The following is a 22,764-nucleotide window of genomic DNA, read 5'->3' on the forward strand; positions in this document are numbered from 1 at the left end:
GGTAGGTTTCCACCATCTTCTGCAGTATGTGTTTGATGTTCTTGTTGGCGGCCTCAACCGCTCCGTTGGTTTGCGGCCGATAGGTAGATGACTTATGAAAAGCCACATTGTATTTCTTTAACAAATCAATCACCTATTTTTTGAAATGGGAACCATTGTCTGAAATAATCTGGTTTGGGACCCCATAGCGGCAGATGATGTCGTTTCTGATGAATTTCGCAACATGTGAAGCCTTCAACACCGCATAAGACTGGGCCTCGACCCACTTCGTAAAGTAATCTATCGCGACCAGGATGAACTCATGCCCATTCGACCCTTTCGGGGTAACAGCCCCGATCACATCGATTCTCCAAACTGAAAATGGCCATGGCGAAGTCATATTGTACAGCTTTGCATGGATCTGGCATTTGTGGCATCGTCGAACAAAGCCGATACAATCCTCCTCCATGGTGGACCAACAGTAACCCTGTCTGAGGATCTTCCATTCATATGTGCCCCACATTCCCCTCCGTGGATGGCCTCCATCAGGCGCTTTGATTCCTCAGCTTCTACACACAACTTATGCGTTCCCAGATGACCTCTCTTATACAGCTTACCCCTGCAGATGATGAACTGAATGGCCATTCTTCTGATTGCCCTTTTATCCTTGGCGTTTGCCTCTGGTGGATACATTTCCTTCTCCAAGAAATTCCAGATGTCGTAATACCAGGGGTTTTCGTCCTGAACCTCATCTATGGTGGCGATCGACTCGTAGGCTGGTGCAAATTTCTGGTCAATGATGACTGGACGCATCCGGACTCCGGACGGGATGTCTATCATAGAAGATAGAGTTGCTAAAGAATCTGCGAACCTGTTGTTCTCTCTTAGTAGATGAGCAAAATTTAGCTTCTCAAACCAAGGAATTAACAAGTCCAAGGTCCGGTGATACATCATCATCTTTTCTTCTTTGACTTTCCAGTCTCCTTTTGCTTGGGCAGCAATGCATGGCATGCGTGCGGCGTGGGCAACCTCGCATGCGCACGGCATGGGTAGCAATGCATGACATGTGCGCGGCGTGGGAGGCCTGGCATACGCATGGCCGGGGTAGCCTGGCATGGCATTCGTGCGGCGTCCGTGGCCTCACATGCGCGCGGTGTGGGCAGCATGGCATGGCATGCGCGCGGCGTGGGCAGGAATGCATGGCATGTGCGCGGCGTGGACAAAATACGTATTGACCCCAAAATGCGTATAAGAAATCATCTTTATTTCCCTATGAAATGATGTGGTTTAATTTAATTATATATATTAGAATTGAAGCATTATCAGTTGAGTTACGGACTTAAAATGGGAATTACCGACCTTTATGGGTTCAAAAATCAAAATTGAGTACTTGGATATGTTAATGGGAATTTTTGGAATTATTTGGGAAAATTAATTTGAAATCTAATTGGTCTGATTCGTTAATGGACGTTTGGGTGATTAACTTTATACTGCAAATTAAAGGCCTTAAAGACTTCAGATACCGGAACAGGGGACATATTTATGATCAGCATAATTTTTAGAGTTATTTGGGAAGTTTAATTGAAATGTGATTTTGTGCGATTCGTAAGGGTGTGTTTGGCCATTCCTATTTGTGGGAAGCTTTTATATATGCATATATGCCTTATGAGTTGTTGAACTCATCTATTTTGAACCAAACAAAAAATAAAAATATCTAGAGAAAGGGGAAGGAGAACCGTGAGAGAGAGAGAGAGGGAGAGAGAGAAGAGGGAAAGCTTCTCCCTAAGGAATTCAACATCCATGGAAGCTTGAAGATGGTTGAAGAAGATAGAAGAGAGAGGAAAGATCAACCAAAAGCTTGGGAAAAATTGAAGAGACTAAGGGATGAACAAAGGTTTGGGTAAGGTCGAGACAAGGACATTGTACCATTACCACCGGGAACCGATCACTGTGAGTAGTAGTACTTTGATGTACCTTTAACCATTTATCGTTATTGATGTTAAATCTTCGTCGTAAGAATTATGTTGACATAAATGTTATGAATGCTATGTGAGAAACACTGTGATTCCGCGACATTGAAAATCTGCTCAGATCTTTCCTTTGGTCTGGGACGGAGCTGAAAAAGCATAGTGCTAAAATTGCTTGGAAGCATGTTTGCAAAAAAAAAAAATGAGGGTGGGCTTGGTTTTAAGGATATGGAGGTTTGGAATAGAGCGGCTATAGCCAAACATGTTTGGTATTTGTTTTCGGGTGGGGAATGTTCAATGTGGTGTCAATGGGTTAAGTCCTACTTACTTAAGGGTAAGAGTTTTGGGGGTATTAAGATGCCCAGTGATCCAAACTTGGTAATGGTGAAAATGTGTTCCTCTGGCATGATAACTGGCACCCCTTTGGTTCGCTTTTGCTTCGGTATGGTCCTAGAATTTTGTATGATACCAACCTTCCTGACAATTCTAAGGTTAGTTCAATTATCTCAAATGATTCTTGGAACTGGCCTTTTCCTAACTCTTGGGAGATACAGGAATGGATTGCTGCCACTCCTCCTTCTCTTAAACCTTCCCTTGATTCCCCTGATATTCCTGTGTGGAGTTTGACTACTGATGGTTCCTTTTCTATTCACTCTGCTTGGGATTGTTGGAGGGACAAGGGCCCAAAGGTTACTTGGTCTAATCTCGTTTGGGGTCCTCCTGTTATCCCTAGGGTTAGTTTCATTGTGTGGCTGGCTATCCATGAGAGACTTAACACTGGGGATAGACTCCAAATCTTTGGTCTTCTTACCAGCCCTAGCTGCCCTTTATGTTGTGCCCCTGAGGAAAACCATTCCCATCTGTTCTTTAGGTGTCACTACTCCTCTAGGATTTGGGCTGTTATCCAAGCTAAGTGTAATTCCCACTGGCCTTCTCTGCCCTGGTTGGAACTTGTTGAGTTTGCTACTAAATCTATCAATGGTAAATCTCTGAAATCTATGATTATGAAACTCTCTTTTCTCTGCACTATCTACCTTATTTGGATGGAGAGAAATAGTAGAATTTTTAGTAAGGTCTTCAAACCTGAAGAGGTTGTTACTAACTCTATCATCCAAATGGTTAGGGGTAGACTTCTTTCTATGGAAAATGTGAAAGCTTATGCAGGTGACAACTGGTATCTGGAACAATGGAACCTTCCTTCTAAAATCCTGTTGCAGTCCCAAACTGCTGCAGCCGAAAGGAACTCGAATGGTGTGAGTCTCCCTACATTGAGGGTTGAGTGATGGTGAGTAGATAAAGAGTGTTTTGTCTAACAACTTGTGTTGTCTTGCAGATGGTGTTATTCTCAGATTCTATCAGCTATTATGGATCCCAAATATTCACAAAATCTGGAGCCTATGAAGGGAGGGTTGAGTGATGTGAGCCAGTACAGTTCCTCTTGTAAATGTGGGTTGAGTGGGGGGAGGAAGTACATATTTTTTAGACTAACATGTACTATATATTATATATATTTTTGTGCAGGTTTATGGAATCTCAAGTTCATTGTCCAGCTGGCTGGAATGAGAGAGCACGGAATATGTGGGCCGAGTGATGAGAGCCCTTACATTGAGTGGAGAGCTCTCTTTTATTGTGGGTCGAGTGAGGGGAGGTCCTATATTGTATGCTTGTTGTTTCTTCTCCTGTATGACTCAATATATTGTTATGGAAATTCCTCTCTATTATATATTGAACAGGTTAAGCAGCAACTTGTAAGGTGGGTTTGCTCCTGGCAGTTTATCTCGGATGGTTATTGGATTTGGACTTTGGCTGCAAGAAATTTGCCGTTGGTTACTATCTTTGGGCACTGGCAGCTATCTGTGTCGGGGTTTGCCTGGTGGTGTGAAGATGGCTGCAATCAGCGCACCTCTTGGGCGTTGTACGCTGTGTGGATCTACTCTTCGGTGATGGCTGCAAGTAACGCCTTGCCTAGGCATTTCAGTGGGTTTATAAGCTATCTTCATTTCTTTTATTTCTCTCTTGCTGTGGAGGAGTGGTGGCTGATTGCTATTCAGAATTGGGTAGCTGTTGGCAGGGTGTGTATGTACCATAGTGATGGCTGCTTCAAGCGCCTTGCTATGCTACTAATGAGAGCAAATCAGTGGTCTTTATTTTTATTTTTATTTTTATTTGTTCACAGTTGTAGTTTGCAGCTTGCCTATTCCTACGGGTTGTGTAGGAGGATTCATGTGTCTTTGGGTATCTCGTGTAACAGGTTTTTTGAGCAATTCGGTAGGATGGGCCCCTCTTGGTTCATCACTTTGGCTTGCTTGGGTTACAATTTTTGTATTATATTTATTTTGTTACAGGTGCCTATCCCTACGGGTTGTGTAGGGAGGTTTGTGGGTGTGATGGTGCCCATCCCTACGGGTTGTGTAGGGAGTTTTTGGACTGTTGTAATGGTGCTTGTTGGTTGCTGGTTTGTCCTTTGTACAAGGTCCCTATTCATCATAGGATATGGCCTTTGTACAGTCCGATTGGCAAAGTTTTCCTTTGGCTCTCCTAATTTTCGGATGTAGCTCTTAGGTTTGGTTTTGTTTTTTTGTTGGTGTCTCTTTGGGCTTCGGTGCCTGTGGGCTGAGGCTCGTGTTGTTTTCTGTTGTTAGGGCCTGGGGTATGCCCCTTGTATTTTTGTAAATCTTTCTGTTTTATATTATTTCTTATTCACCCAAAAAAAAAAAAAACACTGTGATATTATGGAAACTTCAAAAGAGTTTATGAAGTTATGTATGTTATGTGAGAAACATTTTGGAATTATGAAAACATCGAAGGAACTTGTGATTGTGTGAACCCCTCAGGCCAAGGGCCGAACTGTGAAATTGTGAAACCAATAAAGTCATCTATAATCTAATGAGAATGTACTTACTTTTCGTTACTAATTATCAGGAATGTCCTATTAACTTTACGTTAATTATGTCAACTCATGGGAATGATGCAACAGTTACCATTAGGACTATGTTAATTACAAGGCAAGGCAACTATGTTAACATATAAGAATGATTAAACAAAGGTGTATGCTATTGATAAGAGAGCACGTAAAGTAAGTCATTTACCCAAAAGAATTTATGTTCATTCTTGAAGAATGGATTCTGAGTAAATATAAGAGTAGCTACATGTATCCAGATGAATTGAAGTTAATTTGTTATGTTGCTTATGAATTGGAAGTGATCTAGAATCTACGATATAAGTGCAAAGTTTAGCATCATTATGTGACCCTCATGAGAATGTGAATTAGTCTCTCATTGTTACGCGTACGATAATGACACGATACAACAAGAAATGCTCTAGTTATGATATGTTCCGTTTGAATTAATGAATGGTGTTCAAGTATGTTTCAGGCATGTTTCCAGTATGTTACAAGTTCAAGTATGTTCAGGTATGTTTCAAGTATGTGTTACAAGTTTAAGTCTGTCACAAGTTTACGTATGTTACCAGTTTATGTATGTACATGTTCAAGTATGCTACAAGTTCACAATGTTGGAGGATTCCTTTATGGAACGAACAAAAAAAAAAAAAACTTATTATTGATTTGCTAGCACTATTACAGTGCCAAGTATAAGCAAGTATGAATTCTGATTTCTATTTATGATTCAAGCATAATGCATATGTATGAATTTATTTCTGGGGTATGACATTACATGTATGGTTTCGTCTGTAAGACCTAATGATTATTGGTATGGAACAAAGTGCTACTTGGAACTAAGTGCTACATTGTGAGCCACCGCTAGAGTCCATGTGAGACACCTCTTGAGTCCATACATATGTGAAAGTTATGAGGCTTATAGCCATCCGTATAAGTTGTTATGAAATGAAACAAAGTGCTACAAGGAACTAAGTGCTACATTGTGAGTTACCTCTAGAGTCCGTGTGAGACACCTCTTGGGTTCATATATGCATGCCCAAAGGCTTCATGCCAACTTTTCAAGGGCTTTATGCCAACTTTACAAGGGCTTTATGCCATATGTTTCAAGGGCCTTAGTGCCATATGTTTCAAGGGCCTTAGTGCCATATGTTACAAGGGCTTTATGCCATATGTTTCAAGGGCCTTAGTGCCATACGTTACAAGGGCTTTATGCCACATGCTTCAAGGTCCTTAGTGCCATAAGTTTCAAGGGCTTATAGCCACCATGTTTCAAGGGCCTCGTGCCACCATGTTTCAAGGGCTTATAGCCACTATGTTTATGTTGCAAGATTGAACTTAAGGCCGTTATGTACGTAGCACAGAATCAGACTAACTATGTGAACTCTACATCTTTATATGCATTGCTATGTGTTATGTTTCAATTTAAGCATCGTTTTATTTATGTATTACTATTCACTGAGCTTGGCTCACTCTGTCTAATGTATGTTTCTGTAGGTAACCAACCAAGTGGTCAGTCCTAGTCATGACACCCGTTTTCTTTTGTCAACCTTCGTGGGTTCAGGCACTACACGAAGCCATTTATTTTTGTAAAGTCTATTGAAATGTTGGCTTAATTTTGATTACCCATTTAAAGTTAAAGAGGTAGAACTTCAATGATTTTATATAAGCCCAATGATGGGGCTGGGTCTGTACATATGGTTGTTTATCACCGATGCTACAACATATGGTTTGGAGCTTTATCTATTTTCTATGATGAATGTGATGTATAAGAGGTCCTGGCATGTAGATGTAGCTCAATGGAATTTATATGTATAGTTATTTTCCTACTTTATGCTTCCGATGAGGCCCCATATGTTATTTACTACAGGTTAAGTGTTCGTTTTCAAACGGGTCATGCCCAAACTTTTAGGGGCGGGTTCGGGGCGTGACAAGTGGTATCAGAGCACGAGTTGCTATCTCACACACGAATCCATTGAGCTTTAGGATGTCCAGAAAAGACTTAGGCATCATGTATGACATCCTTAGTGCACATGAAAGGAATTGATAGCAACGATAATGGTACATGTAATGACGCTAACCGCAATGGTTATTATTGATGTCTGTTATACATTTTTTGTATATATTGTGATTGATTACTATGCAGAACATGGTAAGACCTGCAGATGGGATTAAATCAATAAAGTTGCGCAGCGGAAGCGTGGTAAGAATTCACGTTGAACGGTAAGACAAGTTATATGCCTATGACTAAGTGAAATGTGTGTTATTAATTGTGACTGTAGAATTGATAAATATCTGCGAAGCATCTGTTTAGATGACTTACTTACATGATTTAGTGCGCACATAAGATAATATGTGCGATGTGCACTTTCTTTAACATAGGCACATCCTTCTTATTATAACAATGTTTAAACTTGCGAGTTCGAGAGGTTATTGTAAGTTGATAGTTGCTAAAATAAGTTTCGCATGATACTTTGTAATATGTTGAAAAGGACTGGCTGTGATAAAAAGTTATACATATAGTGATTCTGTTTTGTTCATGCGTAATCTGTAATCTGCAATCAGGATTTCTTACAAGGAATGGTCGAATAATATGAAGAACCCCACCTATATGATGAGTCTGCCCATATGATACCGGTAAAAAAAAAAAAAAAAAAAAAAAAAAAATTGGAATTTTGTTTCTGCATTTTAATGCAAACTGTTAAACTAATCCCTATTCTGTATTTAAAAAGGGGTTAAGTAAAGTTTATGACTAACTAGTCAACTTGAACTTATGACGACATGACCAAGTGTCTAGTATGTTGCGAGAAGTTACGAAACTGTATGTTCTTTGTTTTGATACTATAAGGATGATTTGTGATCACATGTTTTTAAACAGTAAGTATTTTTCGAAATGATCAAATGTTATGAACTTCCGACATGTTTATGACATGATAAGCTTTCTAGATAATTTTCCAAAATGACTAGATACGCTACGAAGCTCCGAATGTTCAAGATATGACAAGATTTCTGAAAGAAATATTCTGCTATGCGTGAATGAGTTCTTTAATTGATAATTTATTGTTGCATACTTGATGAAAGCTTTATGTTGAGCCTCAAGTTATTCTGCCTATCTGTTATAAGTTAAATCGGAGATTGTTCTGTCAAAGTTTAAATAAGTTTAAGGCTATTGAGAATTATTCCATCATCTAATATCTTTGAAAGGCCTGATAAGTTTCTGAGTAATATCTCTGAACAACGTATTGTATGTACGTATGAAGGGTTTGAAGAACTTTATGTATTACATATTTTTGGAAAATGTTTTTGTCCATGTTAGAAACATTTTACTACCTATGGAACAAGAATATAAGAATTTCATGGTAAATGTATTATGTGCTTGCTGTCGTGATGTTGACTTTGAGATCTTCTAAGCCAGCATGGATTTTAAATGAATACTACTTTACTGTAATGTGGGAAGTATGACCATCAAGGTTTGATCTGTATTTGATTTTACGAATCCTCTACTCTGAACATGTAATTTCTTGATATGAAATTTAGGTTGGCACTTGGAGTTTGTTAGAGATTTGATTTGAACGGATAAGTCTAATTCAGATAATGAACAAAGAACCATGAAGTCGTTGAGTTAGAATTTAATTACTACAATGAGTCTAATTATTGTACGAGGTATATACCTTTGAAACGTGATTATGTCGTGACTGTTTCCTTAACCTTTGAGGAATTATGATAATGGGGGTTATTTGTGAGTTTGAATTATGTTTGATAGTTTATGAGCTGCATGCGAACGAATGCTGAAATGAATTCATTTCTGAATACCCTTAAGTTGTCATATTATGTGAAAGATATGATTTGTGGAGTAATAAATTAAAATGTACAAGTGATGAATAATGAGACGATACTTTGATGTTATTACATACTACTATCGAGTGGGTTACCAATTAGTCAGTAAAGACGCATTACTTGTGATTTTGGGAGCAACCTCCATTGAAATTGATTGTATAAAATTGGGAATGGCTAAATGATTGAGAAATGTTATATGTCCAAGACGGAACTAGACTTGTGACAAGGAGAATCAAGTTTGGAGGACCAAAATTCTTAAGGTGGGAAGGATGTAATGACCCCAAAATGCGTATAAGAAATCATCTTTATTTCCCTATGAAATGATGTGGTTTAATTTAATTATATATATTAGAATTGAAGCATTATCAGTTGAGTTACGGACTTAAAATGGGAATTACCGACCTTTATGGGTTCAAAAATCAAAATTGAGTACTTGGATATGTTAATGGGAATTTTTGGAATTATTTGGGAAAATTAATTTGAAATCTAATTTGTCTGATTCGTTAATGGACGTTTGGGTGATTAACTTTATACTGCAAATTAAAGGCCTTAAAGACTTCAGATACCGGAACAGGGGACATATTTATGATCAGCATAATTTTTAGAGTTATTTGGGAAGTTTAATTGAAATGTGATTTTGTGCGATTCGTAAGGGTGTGTTTGCCCTTCCTATTTGTGGGAAGCTTTTATATATGCATATATGCCTTATGAGTTGTTGAACTCATCTATTTTGAACCAAACAAAAAATAAAAATATCTAGAGAAAGGGGAAGGAGAACCGTGAGAGAGAGAGAGGGAGAGAGAGAAGAGGGAAAGCTTCTCCCTAAGGAATTCAACATCCATGGAAGCTTGAAGATGGTTGAAGAAGATAGAAGAGAGAGGAAAGATCAACCAAAAGCTTGGGAAAAATTGAAGAGACTAAGGGATGAACAAAGGTTTGGGTAAGGTCGAGACGAGGACATTGTACCATTACCACCGGGAACCGATCACTGTGAGTAGTAGTACTTTGATGTACCTTTAACCATTTATCGTTATTGATGTTAAATCTTCGTCGTAAGAATTATGTTGACATAAGTGTTATGAATGCTATGTGAGAAACATTGTGATATTATGGAAACTTCAAAAGAGTTTATGAAGTTATGTATGTTATGTGAGAAACATTTTGGAATTATGAAAACATCGAAGGAACTTGTGATTGTGTGAACCCCTCAGGCCAAGGGCCGAACTGTGAAATTGTGAAACCAATAAAGTCATCTATAATCTAATGAGAATGTACTTACTTTTCGTTACTAATTATCAGGAATGTCCTGTTAACTTTACGTTAATTATGTCAACTCATGGGAATGATGCAACAGTTACCATTAGGACTATGTTAATTACAAGGCAAGGCAACTATGTTAACATATAAGAATGATTACACAAAGGTGTATGCTATTGATAAGAGAGCACGTAAAGTAAGTCATTTACCCAAAAGAATTTATGTTCATTCTTGAAGAATGGATTCTGAGTAAATATAAGAGTAGCTACATGTATCCAGATGAATTGAAGTTAATTTGTTATGTTGCTTATGAATTGGAAGTGATCTAGAATCTACGATATAAGTGCAAAGTTTAGCATCATTATGTGACCCTCATGAGAATGTGAATTAGTCTCTCATTGTTAAGCGTACGATAATGACACGATACAACAAGAAATGCTCTAGTTATGATATGTTCCGTTTGAATTTATGAATGGTGTTCAAGTATGTTTCAGGCATGTTTCCAGTATGTTACAAGTTCAAGTATGTTCAGGTATGTTTCAAGTATGTGTTACAAGTTTAAGTCTGTCACAAGTTTACGTATGTTACCAGTTTATGTATGTACATGTTTAAGTATGCTACAAGTTCACAATGTTGGAGGATTCCTTTATGGAACGAACAAAAAAAAAAAAAAACTTATTATTGATTTGCTAGCACTATTACAGTGCCAAGTATAAGCAAGTATGAATTCTGATTTCTATTTATGATTCAAGCATAATGCATATGTATGAATTTATTTCCGGGGTATGACATTACATGTATGGTTTCGTCTGTAAGACCTAATGATTATTGGTATGGAACAAAGTGCTACTTGGAACTAAGTGCTACATTGTGAGCCACCGCTAGAGTCCATGTGAGACACCTCTTGAGTCCATACATATGTGAAAGTTATGAGGCTTATAGCCATCCATATAAGTTGTTATGAAATGAAACAAAGTGCTACACGGAACTAAGTGCTACATTGTGAGTTATCTCTAGAGTCCGTGTGAGACACCTCTTGGGTTCATATATGCATGTCCAAAGGCTTCATGCCAACTTTTCAAGGGCTTCATGCCAACTTTACAAGGGCTTTATGCCATATGTTTCAAGGGCCTTAGTGCCATATGTTTCAAGGGCCTTAGTGCCATATGTTACAAGGGCTTTATGCCATATGTTTCAAGGGCCTTAGTGCCATACGTTACAAGGGCTTTATGCCACATGCTTCAAGGTCCTTAGTGCCACAAGTTTCAAGGGCTTATAGCCACCATGTTTCAAGGGCTTATAGCCATTATGTTTATGTTACAAGATTGAACTTAAGGCCGTTATGTACGTAGCACAGAATCAGACTAACTATGTGAACTCTACATCTTTATGTGCATTGCTATGTGTTATGTTTCAATTTAAGTATCGTTTTATTTATGTATTACTATTCACTGAGCTTGGCTCACTCTGTCTAATGTATGTTTCTGTAGGTAACCAACCAAGTGGTCAGTCCTAGTCATGACACCCGTTTTCTTTTGTCAACCTTCATGGGTTCAGGCACTGCATGAAGCCATTTATTTTTGTAAAGTCTATTGAAATGTTGGCTTAATTTTGATTACCCATTTAAAGTTAAAGAGGTAGAACTTCAATGATTTTTATATAAGCCCAATGATGGGGCTGGGTCTGTACATATGGTTGTTTATCACCGATGCTACAACATATGGTTTGGAGCTTTATCTATTTTCTATGATGAATGTGATGTATAAGAGGTCCTGGCATGTAGATGTAGCTCAATGGAATTTATATGTATAGTTATTTTCCTACTTTATGCTTCCGATGAGGCCCCATATGTTATTTACTACAGGTTAAGTGTTCGTTTTCAAACGGGTCATGCCCAAACTTTTAGGGGCCGGTTTGGGGCGTGACAGAATGGCATGCGCGCAGCTGAGGTAGCCTGGCCAGGCATGTGTGCGACGTTGGCGACATGGCATGCGCTCGGCGTCGGCAACCTGAACTGGCATGCCCGCGGCGTGGGCAGCAATGCACGGCATGCGCGCGGCGTGAGTGGGGCAGCCTGGCCTGGCATGCACGCGGCGTGGGCGGCATGGCATGCGCGCGGCGTCGACAGCCTGACTTGGCATGCCCGGGGTGTGGGCAGCGCGGCCTGAGCGCATATCATGCGCGCGGTCTTTTGACCGCGGTGCGCGTGTTGCGCGCATGTTCTCGCATGCCTATGCACACCTTCGCAAGCAACGCACGTCTAATGATAAGAGCCGCAGCCACGCCAAAGCCAGCAGCTTGCCATGCCATGCCTAGGCCAAGGCAGCCTAGCCAAAGCCAGCAGCATGCCATGCCAATGCCAAGGTAGCCCAGCCAAATCCAGCAGCATGCCAAGCCAAGCCAAGGCCAGCAGCTTGCCATGCCAGGCCTAGGACAAGGCAGCCTAGCCAAAGCCAGCAGCATGCCATGCCAAGCCAAAGCCAGCAGCTTGCCATGCCATGCCCAGGCCAAGGCAGCCTAGCCAAAGCCAGCAGCATGCCATGCCGAGCCAAGCCGAGCAGCTTGCCATGCCATGCCTAGGCCAAGGTAGCCTAGCCAAAGCCAGCAGCATGCCATGCCAATGCCAAGGCCGGCAGCATGCCATGCCAAGGTCAAGGCTGCCCAGCTAAAGCCAGCAGCCTGCAATGCCAAGCCAAGGCCAGCAGCTTTCCATGCCATGCCTAGGCCAAGGTAGCCCAGCCAAAGCCAGTAGCATGCCAGGCCAAGTCAAGGCTAGCAGCTTGCCGTGCCATTCCTAGGCCAAGGCAGCCGAGCCAAAGCCAGCAGCATGCCATGCCAAGGCAAAGGCCAGTAGCTTGCCATGCCAAGGCCAAGGCAGCCCAGCCAAAGACAGCAGCTTCCCATGCCATGCCCAGGCCAAGGCAGCCCAGCCAAAGCCAGTAGCATGCCATGCCGAGTCAAGCCCAGCAGCTTGCCATGCCATACCTAGGCCAAGGCAGCCTAGCCAAAGCCAGCAGCATGCCATGCCAACGCCAAGGCCAACCGCATGCCATGCCAACGCCAAGGCCAGCAGCATGCCATTCCAACGCCAAGGCAGCCCAGCCAAAGCCCGCCGCATGCCATGCCAAGGCAAGGCCAGCAGCTTGACATGCAATGCCTAGGCCAAGGCAGCCTAGCCAAAGCCGGCAGCATGCCATGCCAAGGACAAGGCAAGCAGCATCCCATGCCAAGCCAAGGCCAGCAGCTTGCCATGCCATGCCTAGGCCAAGGCAGCCTAGCCAAAGCCAGTAGCATGCCATGCCAAGGCCAAGGCCAGCAGCATGCCATGCCAAGACCAAGGCAGCCCAGCCAAAGCCTGCAGCATGCCATGCCAAGCCAAAGCCCGCAGCTTGCCATGCCATTCCCAGTCCAAAGCAGCCCAGCCAAGGCCAGCAGCATGCCATGCTGAGCCAACCCCAGCAGCTTGCCATGGCATGCCTAGGCCAAGGCAGCCCAACCAAAGCCAGCGGCATGCCACGCCAAGGCAAGGCCAGCAGCTTTCCATGCCATGCCTAGGCCAAGGCAGCCCAGCCAAAGCCAGCAGCATGCCATGCCAAGCCAAGGCCAGCAGCTTGCCATGCCATGCCTAGGCCATGGCAGCCAAGCCAAAGCCAGCAGCATGCCATGCCAAGGCCGAGACCAGTAGCATGCCATGCCAAGGTCAAGGCAGCGCAGCCAAAGCCAGCAGCATTCCATGCCAAGCAAAGGCCAGCAGCTTGACATGCCATGCCTAGGCCAAGGCTGCCCAGCTAAAGCCAGCAGCTTGCCTTGCCAAGCCAAGGCCAGCAGCTTGCCATTCCATGCCTGGGCCAACGCCGCCTAGTCAAAGTCGGAAGCATACCATGCCATGGCCAAGGCCAGCAGCGTGCCATGCCAAGGCCAAGGCCAGCAGCTTGCCATGCCATGCCTAGGCCAACGCCGCCTAGCCAAAGCCAGCAGCATGCCATGCCATGGGCAAGGCCAACAGCATGCATGCCAAGTCCAAGGCAGCCCAGCCAAAGCCAGCAGCATGCCACGCCAAGCCAAGGCCAGCAGCTTGCCATGCCATGCCTAGGTCAAGGCAGCCTAGCCAAATCCAGCAGCATGCCATGCCAAGGCCAAGGACAGCAGCATGCCAGGCCAAGGCCAAGGCACTCCAGCCAAAGTCAGCAGCATGCCATGCCGAGCCAAGCCCAGCAGCATGCCATGGCATGCCTAGGCCAAGGCAGCCTAGCCAAAGCTGGCAGCATGCCATGCCATGGGCAAGACCGGTAGCATGCCATGCGAAGGACAAGGCAGCCCAACCAAAGCCAGCAGCATGCCACGCCAAGCCAAGGCTAGCAGCTTTCCATGCCATGCCTAGGCCAAGGCAGCCCAGCCAAAGCCAGTAGCATGCCATGCCAAGTTAAGGCCAGCAGCTTTCCATGCGATGCCTAGCCCATGGCAGCCGAGCCAAAGCCAGTAGCATGCCATGCCAAGGCCGAGACCAGTAGCATGCCATGCCAAGGTCAAGGCAGCGCAGCCAAAGCCAGTAGCATTCCATGCCAAGCAAAGGCCAGCAGCTTGCCATGCCATGCCTATGCCAAGGCAGCCCAGCTAAAGCCAGGAGCATGCCATGCCAAGCCAAGGCCAGCAGCTTGCCATGCCATGCCTAGGCCAACGCCGCCTAGCCAAAGCCGACAGCATGCCATGTCATGGCCAAGGCCAGCAGCATGCCATGCCAAGGCCAAGGCAGCCCAGCCAAAGCCAGCAGCATGCCACGCCAAGCCAAGGCCAGCAGCTTGCCATGCCATTCCTAGGTCAAGGCAGCCTAGCCAAAGCCAGCAGCATGCCATGCCAAGGCCAAGGACAGCAGCATGCCAGGCCAAGGCCAAGGCACCCCAGCCAAAGCCAGCAGCCTGCCATGCCAAGCCAAGGCCAGTAGCTTCCCATGCCATGCCCAGGCCAAGGTAGCCCAGCCAAAGCCTACAGCATCCCATGCCAAGCTAAGGCCAGCAGCTTGCCATGCCATGCCTAGGCCAAGGCAGCCTAGCCAAAGCTAGCCGCATGCCATGCCAAGGCCATGGCCAGCAGCATGCCATGCCAGGGCCAAGGCAGCCTCACCAAAGCCAGCAACGTGCCATGACAAGCCAAGGCCAGCAGCTTGCCATGCCTTGCCTAGGCAATGGCAGCCTAGCCAAAGCTAGCAGCATGCCATGCCACGACTAAGGCAGCCTAGCCAAGGCCAGGGCAGCCTGGCCCAGGCCAGCTTCATGCCATGCCAAGGCCGAGGCCAACAGCATGCCGTGCCATGCCAAGGCCTAGGCAACCCAGCAAAAGCCTGGAGCATGCCATGCCAAGCCAAGGCCAGTGGCTTGCCATGCCATGCCTAGGCCAAGGCAGCCTAGCCCAAGCCAGTAGCATGCCATGCTAAGGCCTAGGCCAGCAACATGCCATGCCAAGGCCAAGGCAGCCCAACCAAGGCCAGCCGGATGTCATGCCAAGCTAAGGACAACAGCTTGCCATGCCATGCCTAGGCCAAGGCAGCCCAGCCAACGCCAGCAGCATGCCATGCCAAGCCAAGGCCAGCAGCTTGCCATGTGACGCCTAGGCTAGGGCAGTCTAGCCAAAGCCAGCAGCATGCCATGCCAATGCCAAGGCCGCCTAGCGAAAGCCAACAGTATGCCATTCCAAGGCGAAGGCCAGCAACATGCCTTGCCATGCCAAGAACATGGCAGCCCAGCCAAAGCCAGCAGCATGCCATGCCAAGCCAATGCCAGCACCTTGCCATGACATGCTTAGGCCAAAGCTAGCAGCATGCCATGCCAACGCCAAGGCCGGCAGCATGCCATGCCAAGGCCAAGGCCAGCAGCTTGCCATGCCAAGGCCAAGGCAGCCAAGCCAAAGCCAGCAGCATGCCATGCCAAGCCATGGCCAGCAAGTTGCCATGCCCAGGCCAAGGCAGCCCAGCCACACACAACAACATGCCATGCCGAGCTAGGCCCAGCAGCTTGCCATGCCATGCCTAGGCCAAGGTAGCCTAGCCAAAGCCCGTAGCATGCCATGCCAAGGCTATGGTAGCCCAGCCAAAGCCAACAGGATGCCATGCCAAACCAAGGCCAGCAGCTTTCCGTGCCATGCCTTGGCTAAGGCAGCCCAGCCAAAGCTAGCAGCATGCCTTGCCAAGCCAGGGCCAGCAGCTTTCCATGCCATGGCTAGGCCAAGGCAGCCCAGCCAAAGCCAGCATCATGCCTTGCCAAGGCAAGGTAAGCAGCTCGCCATGCCATGCCTAGGCCAAGGCTGCCAAGCCAAAGCTAGTAGCATGCCGTGCCAAGGCCAAGGCCAGCAGCATGCCATGGCAAGCCAAGGCAGCCCAGCAAAAGCCAGCGGCATGCCACGACAAGGACAAGGAAGCCCAACAAAAGCCAGCAGCATGCCATGTCAAGAGAAGGACAGCAGCTTGCCATGCCATGCCCAGGCTAAGGAAGCCTAGCCAAAGCTAGCAGCATGCCATGCTAAGGCCAAGGCAGCAGCATGTCATGCCAACACCAATGTCGCCTAGCCAAAGCTAGCAGCATGCCATTCCAAGGCCAAGGCCAGCAGCATGCCATGCCATGCCAAGAACAAGGCAGCCCAGCCAAAGCCAGCATCATGCCATGCCAAGCCAAGGCCAGCACCTTGCCACGCCAAAGCCAGCAGCATGCCATTCGAAGCCATGGCCAGCAACATGCCATGCCTTGCCAAGGCCACAACAGTCCAGCCAAAGCCATTAGCATCCTATGCCAAGCCAAGGCCAGCAGCTTACCATGCCCTACCTAGGCCAAGGCAACCTAGCCAAATCCAGCAGCATGCCATGCCAAGGCCAAGGCAGCCTAGCCATGGCCAGGGCAGCCTAGCCAAGGCCAGCATCATGCCATGCCAAGGCCGAGGCCAACAGCATGCCGTGCCAGGCCAAGGCCAAGACAACACAGCCAAAACCAGTAGCATGCCATGCCAAGCCAAGGCCAGCGGCTTGCCATGCCATGCCTTGGCCAAGGCAGCCTAGCCAAAGCCAGCAGCATGCCATGCTAAGGCCAAGGCCAGCAGCATGCCATGCCAAGGCCAAGGCAGCCCAACCAAGGCCAGCCGGATGTCATGCCAAGCTAAGGCCAGCAGCTTGCCATGCCATGCCTAGGCCAAGGCAGCCCAGCCAACACCAGCAGCATGCCATGCCAAGCCAAGGCCAGCCGCTTGCCATGCGATGCCTAGGCCAAGGCAGCCTAGCCAAAGCCAGTAGCATGCCATGGCAAGGCCAAGGCCGCCTAGCGAAAGCCCGCAGTATGCCATTCCAAGGCGAAGGCCAGCAACATGCCATACCATGCCAAGAACAAGGTAGCCCGGCCAAAGCCAGGAGCATGGCATGCCAAGCCAAGGCCAGCACCTTGCCATGACATGCCTAGGCCACGGCAGCCTAGCCAAAGCTAGCAGCATGCCATGCCAAGGCCAAGGCCAACAACTTGCCATGCCAAAGCCAAGACAGCCCAGCCAAAGCCAGCAGCATGCCATGCCAAGCCATGGACAACAGGTTGCCATGCCATGTCATGCCCAGGCCAAGGCAGCCCAGCCACACACAACAGCATGCCATGCCGAGCCAGGCCCAGCAACTTGCCATGCCATGCGTAGGCCAAGGCAGCCTAGCCAAAGCCAGCAGAATGCCATGCTAAGGCTAAGGCAGCCCAGCCAAAGCCAGCAGCATGCCATGCGAAGCCAAGGCCAGCAGCTTTCCATGCCATGCCTAGGCCAAGGCAGCCCAGCCAAAGCTAGCAGCATGCCTTGCCAAGCCAAGGCCAGCAGCTTCCCATGCCATGCTTAGGCCAAGGCAGCCCAGCTAAAGCCAGCAGCATGCCTTGCCAAGCCAAGGTAAGCAGCTTGCCATGCCATGCCTAGGCCAAGGCTGCCATGCCAAAGCCAGCAGCATGCCGTGCCAAGGCCAAGGCCAGCAGGATGCCATGCCAAGGCCAAGGCAGCCCAGCAAAAGCCAGCAGCATGCCATGTCAAGACAAGGACAGCAGCTTGTCATGCCATGCCTAGGCCAAGGAAGCCTAGCCAAAGCCAGCAGCATGCCATGCCAAGGCCAAGGCCAGCAGCATGTTATGCCAAGGCCAATGCCGCCTAGCCAAAGCCAGCATCATGCCATTCCAAGGCTAAGGCCAATAGCTTGCCATGCCATGCCAAGAACAAGGCAGCCCAGCCAATGCCAGCAGCATACCATTCTAAGGCCAAGGCCAACAGCATCCCATGCCATGCCAAGAACAAGGCAGCCCAGCCAAAGCCAGCAGCATGCCATGCCAAGCCAAGGCCAGTACCTTGCCACGCCAAAGCCAGCAGCATGCCATGCGATGCTATGGCCAGCAACTTGCCACGCCATGCCAAGGTCACAGCAGTCCAGCCAAAGCCATCAGCATCCTATGCCAAGCCAAGGCCAGCAGCTTACCATGCCCTGCCTAGGCCAAGGTAACCTAGCCAAAGCCAGCAGCATGCCGTGCCAAGGCGAAGGCCTACAGCATGCCATGCCATGCCCAGAACAAGGCAGCGCAGCCAAAGCCAATAGCATGCCATGCCAATCCAAGGCCAGCAGCTTGCCATGACATGCGTAGTCCTGGGCTGCCTAGCCAAAGCCAGTAGCATGCCATGCCAAGGCCAAGGCCAGCAGCATGCCATGCCAAGGCCAAGGCAGCCCAGCCAAAGCCAGCAGCATGCCATGCCAGGCAAAGGCCTGCAGCTTGCCATGCCATGCCTGGCCCAAGGCAGCCTAGCCAAAGCCAGCAGCATGCCATGCCCAGGCCAAGGCCAGCAGCATGCCATGCCAAGACCAAGGCAGACTAGGCAAAGCCCGCAGCATGCCATGCCAAGGCCAAAACCAGCAGCATGCCACGCCATGCCAATGCCAAGGCAACCCAACCTAAGCCAGCAGCATGCCATGGCAAGCCAAGGCCAGCAGCTTGCCATGATATATATTGGTCAAGGCAGCCCAACCAAAGCCAGCAGCATGCCATCCCATGGCCAAGGCCAACAGTATGCCATGCCAAGGCCAAGGCAGCCCAGCCAAAGCCAGTAGCAAGCCATGCCAAGACAAGGCCAGCAACTTGCCAAGCCATGCCCCGACCAATGCAGCCCAGCAAAGCCAGTAGCATGCCATGCCGAGCCAAGCCCAACAGCTTGCCATGCCATTCCTAGGCCAAGGTAGCCTAGCCAAAGCTAGCAGAATGCCTTGCCAAGGCCAAGGCCGGCAGCATGCCATGCCAAGGCCAAGGCAGCCCAGCCAAAGCCAACAGTATGCCATGCCAAGCCAAGGCCAGCAGCTTTCCATGCCATGCCTAGGCCAAGGCAGCCCTGCCAAAGCTAAACATCCTCAATTCAAATTTCATTGGCGGTGTGAGAAAACTAAGATTATTAATCTTTGTTTTGCTGATGATTTGATGATCTTTTGTAGGGGTGATGCTCCCACTGTTAAGTTGATCATGGAGGGTCTTGAGGAATTCAAGAATCTGTCTGGGCTTACTCCGAGCTCTAGCAAGAGCAAGATTTTGTTTTCTGGGTGTAGCAAGGAGATAAGAGAGTCTATCCTGGAGGTTGCTAATTTTAAAGAGGGGAGTCTCCCTGTCAAATGCCTTGGAGTTCCCTTTATCACTACCAAGTTAAAAGCCTCTAATTGTGTCCAGCTCATTGATAGGATCACTAATATAGTTAAGAGCAGGACAAACATGGTCCTTTCTTAAGCTGGCAGGGGCCAGCTCATCCAAACTATTCTCTTCTCTATGCAAGTGTATTGGTCTTCCCTTTTTATCCTTCCTAAGAAGGTTGTGAAGGAGATTGAGAGTATTCTTAGAGCTTTCCTTTGGTCGGGTACGGAACTTAAAAAACATAGTGCTAAAATTGCTTGGGAGAAGGTTTGTGCTCCTAAGAATGAGGGTGGTCTAGGTTTTAAGTCTTTAGATGTTTGGAATAGGGTTGCCACTGCAAAACACATTTGGTACCTATTTTCTGGGGGTGAACAATCCATGTGGTGTCAATGCGTTAAATCTTACTTACTCAAAGGTAAGAGTTTTTGGAAAGTAAAAGTACCTAATGACCCTTCTTGGGTTTGGAGGAAGATTCTGTCTTTGAGAGACATGATTTACCCTCTAATCCTTCATAAGATTGGTACTGGTGATTCTACTTTCTTGTGGTATGACAATTGGCATCCTATTGGGCCTCTTTTGAATAAATTTGGGGATAGGATCATTTATGACTCTTGTCTGAATAAAGAGGCTAAAGTGTGTCAGATCATTAATGGGACTTCATGGAATTGGCCCATTCCCAACTCTTGGGAGATTAGGGAGTTGATTTCTGCAACTCCTGCCAGTTTAAAACCTAACCCTAGGTGTGACAAAGCCATTTGGAAGCTTACTACTGATGGTGAGTTTACTATACAATTTGCTTGGGATCATTGGAGAACTAAATTTGATAAAGTGGCCTGGCATAAACTTATTTGGGGCCCTCATAGAATACCTAAAGTCAGCTTCCATGATAGACTTAATACTGGTGATAGGTTGCATATGTTTGGGCTGGCCCCCAATCCCATCTGCCCTTTCTGCCAGTCTACTAATGAGAATCATTCTTATCTCTTTTTCCATTGCATTTTCTCCTCTTGAATTTGGCAAGCTATTCAAACTAAATGCAATGTGAACTGGCCTGATTTGTAGTGGCCTGAGGTTATTTTTTATGCTACTAGAGAGACTAAGGGTAACACTTTGAGAGCCAATATCCTTAGATTGTCTCTGATGTGTTCGGTGTATAATATTTGGATTGAGAGGAATAACCATATTTTTAACAAAGAACTCAAACCTGAGGAGGTGGTTACCAAATCAATTTTTAACATGGTTAGATGTAGAATGTTGTCTATTAACAATCTTCCTAGATCTACAGGTGATAGTTGGTTCTTGGCTCATTGGAATTTGCCTGAAACTGTGTTAAAGCCCATATCATCAGAGATGGGAGGGCTGCTGAGTGATGTGCGCAATATTGAGTGTTTACTAATTGTTTGGTAATCTATGCAGCCACAAAATGCAACAGATCTTCTGGAACACACCCGAGGGTTAAGTGATGAGAGGAATAAGTTGGTTACATGTATTTTGTCTAGAGGGTCGAGTGACAATAGCCCTAAACATGTTTTGCTAATGTTTATATATATTGTACAGTTTTATTTGCAGCCTAAGAAAGCTATTTTTGAGTGTTGTGAGCTTCTAAATTGTGGGTTGAGTGATGTGAGATTCAATATTGTGGGTCTCTTGTTGCTGGATGTTTTTTTTTTGGGGGTGAATAAGTAATAAATAAAAGCAAGAGAATTACACGGATACAAGGGGCATAATTGCCATATTATATGCACAAGGTGTGCTCACCAAAAAATTTCTTGGCAGGCTCTATTGATCACTGTTCTTTGGCTCCGTTTGATGAAGATGGGATTATCTTCATGGATGATGCTCTTAGTTGCCCAATCGTTTGCTGCTGCTAGTTGCTGGGTTGATGATCCAAAAATTGGTGTGCTACTGGAAGTCCATGGCCGTTTTTCTAGTGAGTATTGGATGTCAACTGGGTGGAGATATGGCTGCTGGATGCGCCTTGTCACACCCTAAACCCGCCCCTAAAAGTTTGGGCATGACCACCTCAAAAAAATGGACATAGAACCTGATAAATATAACCTATGGGGCCTGAACGGAAGCACCTGATAAACAAAAATCTATTCCATTGAGCTACCACTATCATGCCAGGATCACAACATCATAAAAGTAAATAATATGCAGAAAACATACATACACATACATTGACTCCGCCCATAATTGGGCATATAACAAAGCATATTAATGAAAGACAACCGAAGCATAAACCCCAAAAACTCGATAACAAATACATGGGCTTCGGTTAGTGCCTGGACACATCGAGGTTGACAAGAGAGAGACGAGCGTTAAGGGTTAGGACTGGCTTCCCAGTTGATCACCTACAGAAACAGACAAAATACAGAATGAGTGAAACTCAATGAATAATAGTACATAAATAATGTAAAGTGTAACCTGAATAGTAAGGCATAAGACTGCAGAAAAATATGATTAACTTCATTCCATAATCACTTTAAAACAGCCATGAATTCAGTTTTCTTAACAGAGTAGTTTTAAACCCAGTATGAGCAGAACTTCCATAGGTCTGCAGATACAAAATGGCCATAGGCCCAGAAATGCATATATATATATATATATAACAGAACAGCCTTTTGGCCTAGAAGTATATATACAGAACAACCTTAAGTTCAATCTTGCAACATAAACATGGTGGCTATAAGCTCTTGAAACTTGTGGCACTAAGGCCCTTGAAACATATGGCATAAAGCCCTTGTAACGTATGGCACTAAGGCCCTTGAAACATATGGCATAAAGCCGTTGTGACATATGGCACTAAGGCCCTTGAAACATGGTGGCTATAAGCTCTTGAAACATGGTGGCACGAGGCCCTTGAAACATGGTGGCACGAGGCCCTTGAAACATATGGCTATAAGCCCTTGAAACTTGTGGCACTAAGGCCCTTGAAACATATGGCATAAAGCCCTTGTAAAGTTGGCATGAAGCCCTTGAAAGATTGGCATTAAGCCCTTGAAAAGTTGGCATGAAAGCCCTTAAAACAAAGAACTTGTAACATACATAAACTTGTAACAACATAAACTTGTAACATACATCAACTTGTAACAACATAAACTCGTAACATACATCAACTTGTAACATACATCAACTTGTAACAGCATAAACTTGTAACATACATAAA

General features: G+C 45.9%; 2 long non-coding RNA genes across 2 annotated transcripts; both read left to right on the top strand.

The window, feature by feature from the left end:
* The first annotated feature begins 1,664 nt into the window (after positions 1–1,664).
* On the top strand, positions 1,665–6,671 carry LOC145804101 (uncharacterized). Its single transcript, XR_014345701.1, has 2 exons — positions 1,665–1,929; positions 6,340–6,671. It is a non-coding gene; the product is annotated as an uncharacterized LOC145804101 (long non-coding RNA).
* Positions 6,672–9,368: 2,697 nt separating this feature from the next.
* Positions 9,369–11,758, top strand: LOC114265140 (uncharacterized). Its single transcript, XR_014345702.1, has 2 exons — positions 9,369–9,669; positions 11,427–11,758. It is a non-coding gene; the product is annotated as an uncharacterized LOC114265140 (long non-coding RNA).
* The last annotated feature ends 11,006 nt before the right edge of the window (positions 11,759–22,764 follow it).

Source organism: Camellia sinensis, chromosome 12 (genome assembly GCF_055761805.1).
Source record: "Camellia sinensis isolate YWXY chromosome 12, ASM5576180v1, whole genome shotgun sequence".
Taxonomy (NCBI): Eukaryota; Viridiplantae; Streptophyta; class Magnoliopsida; order Ericales; family Theaceae; genus Camellia; species Camellia sinensis.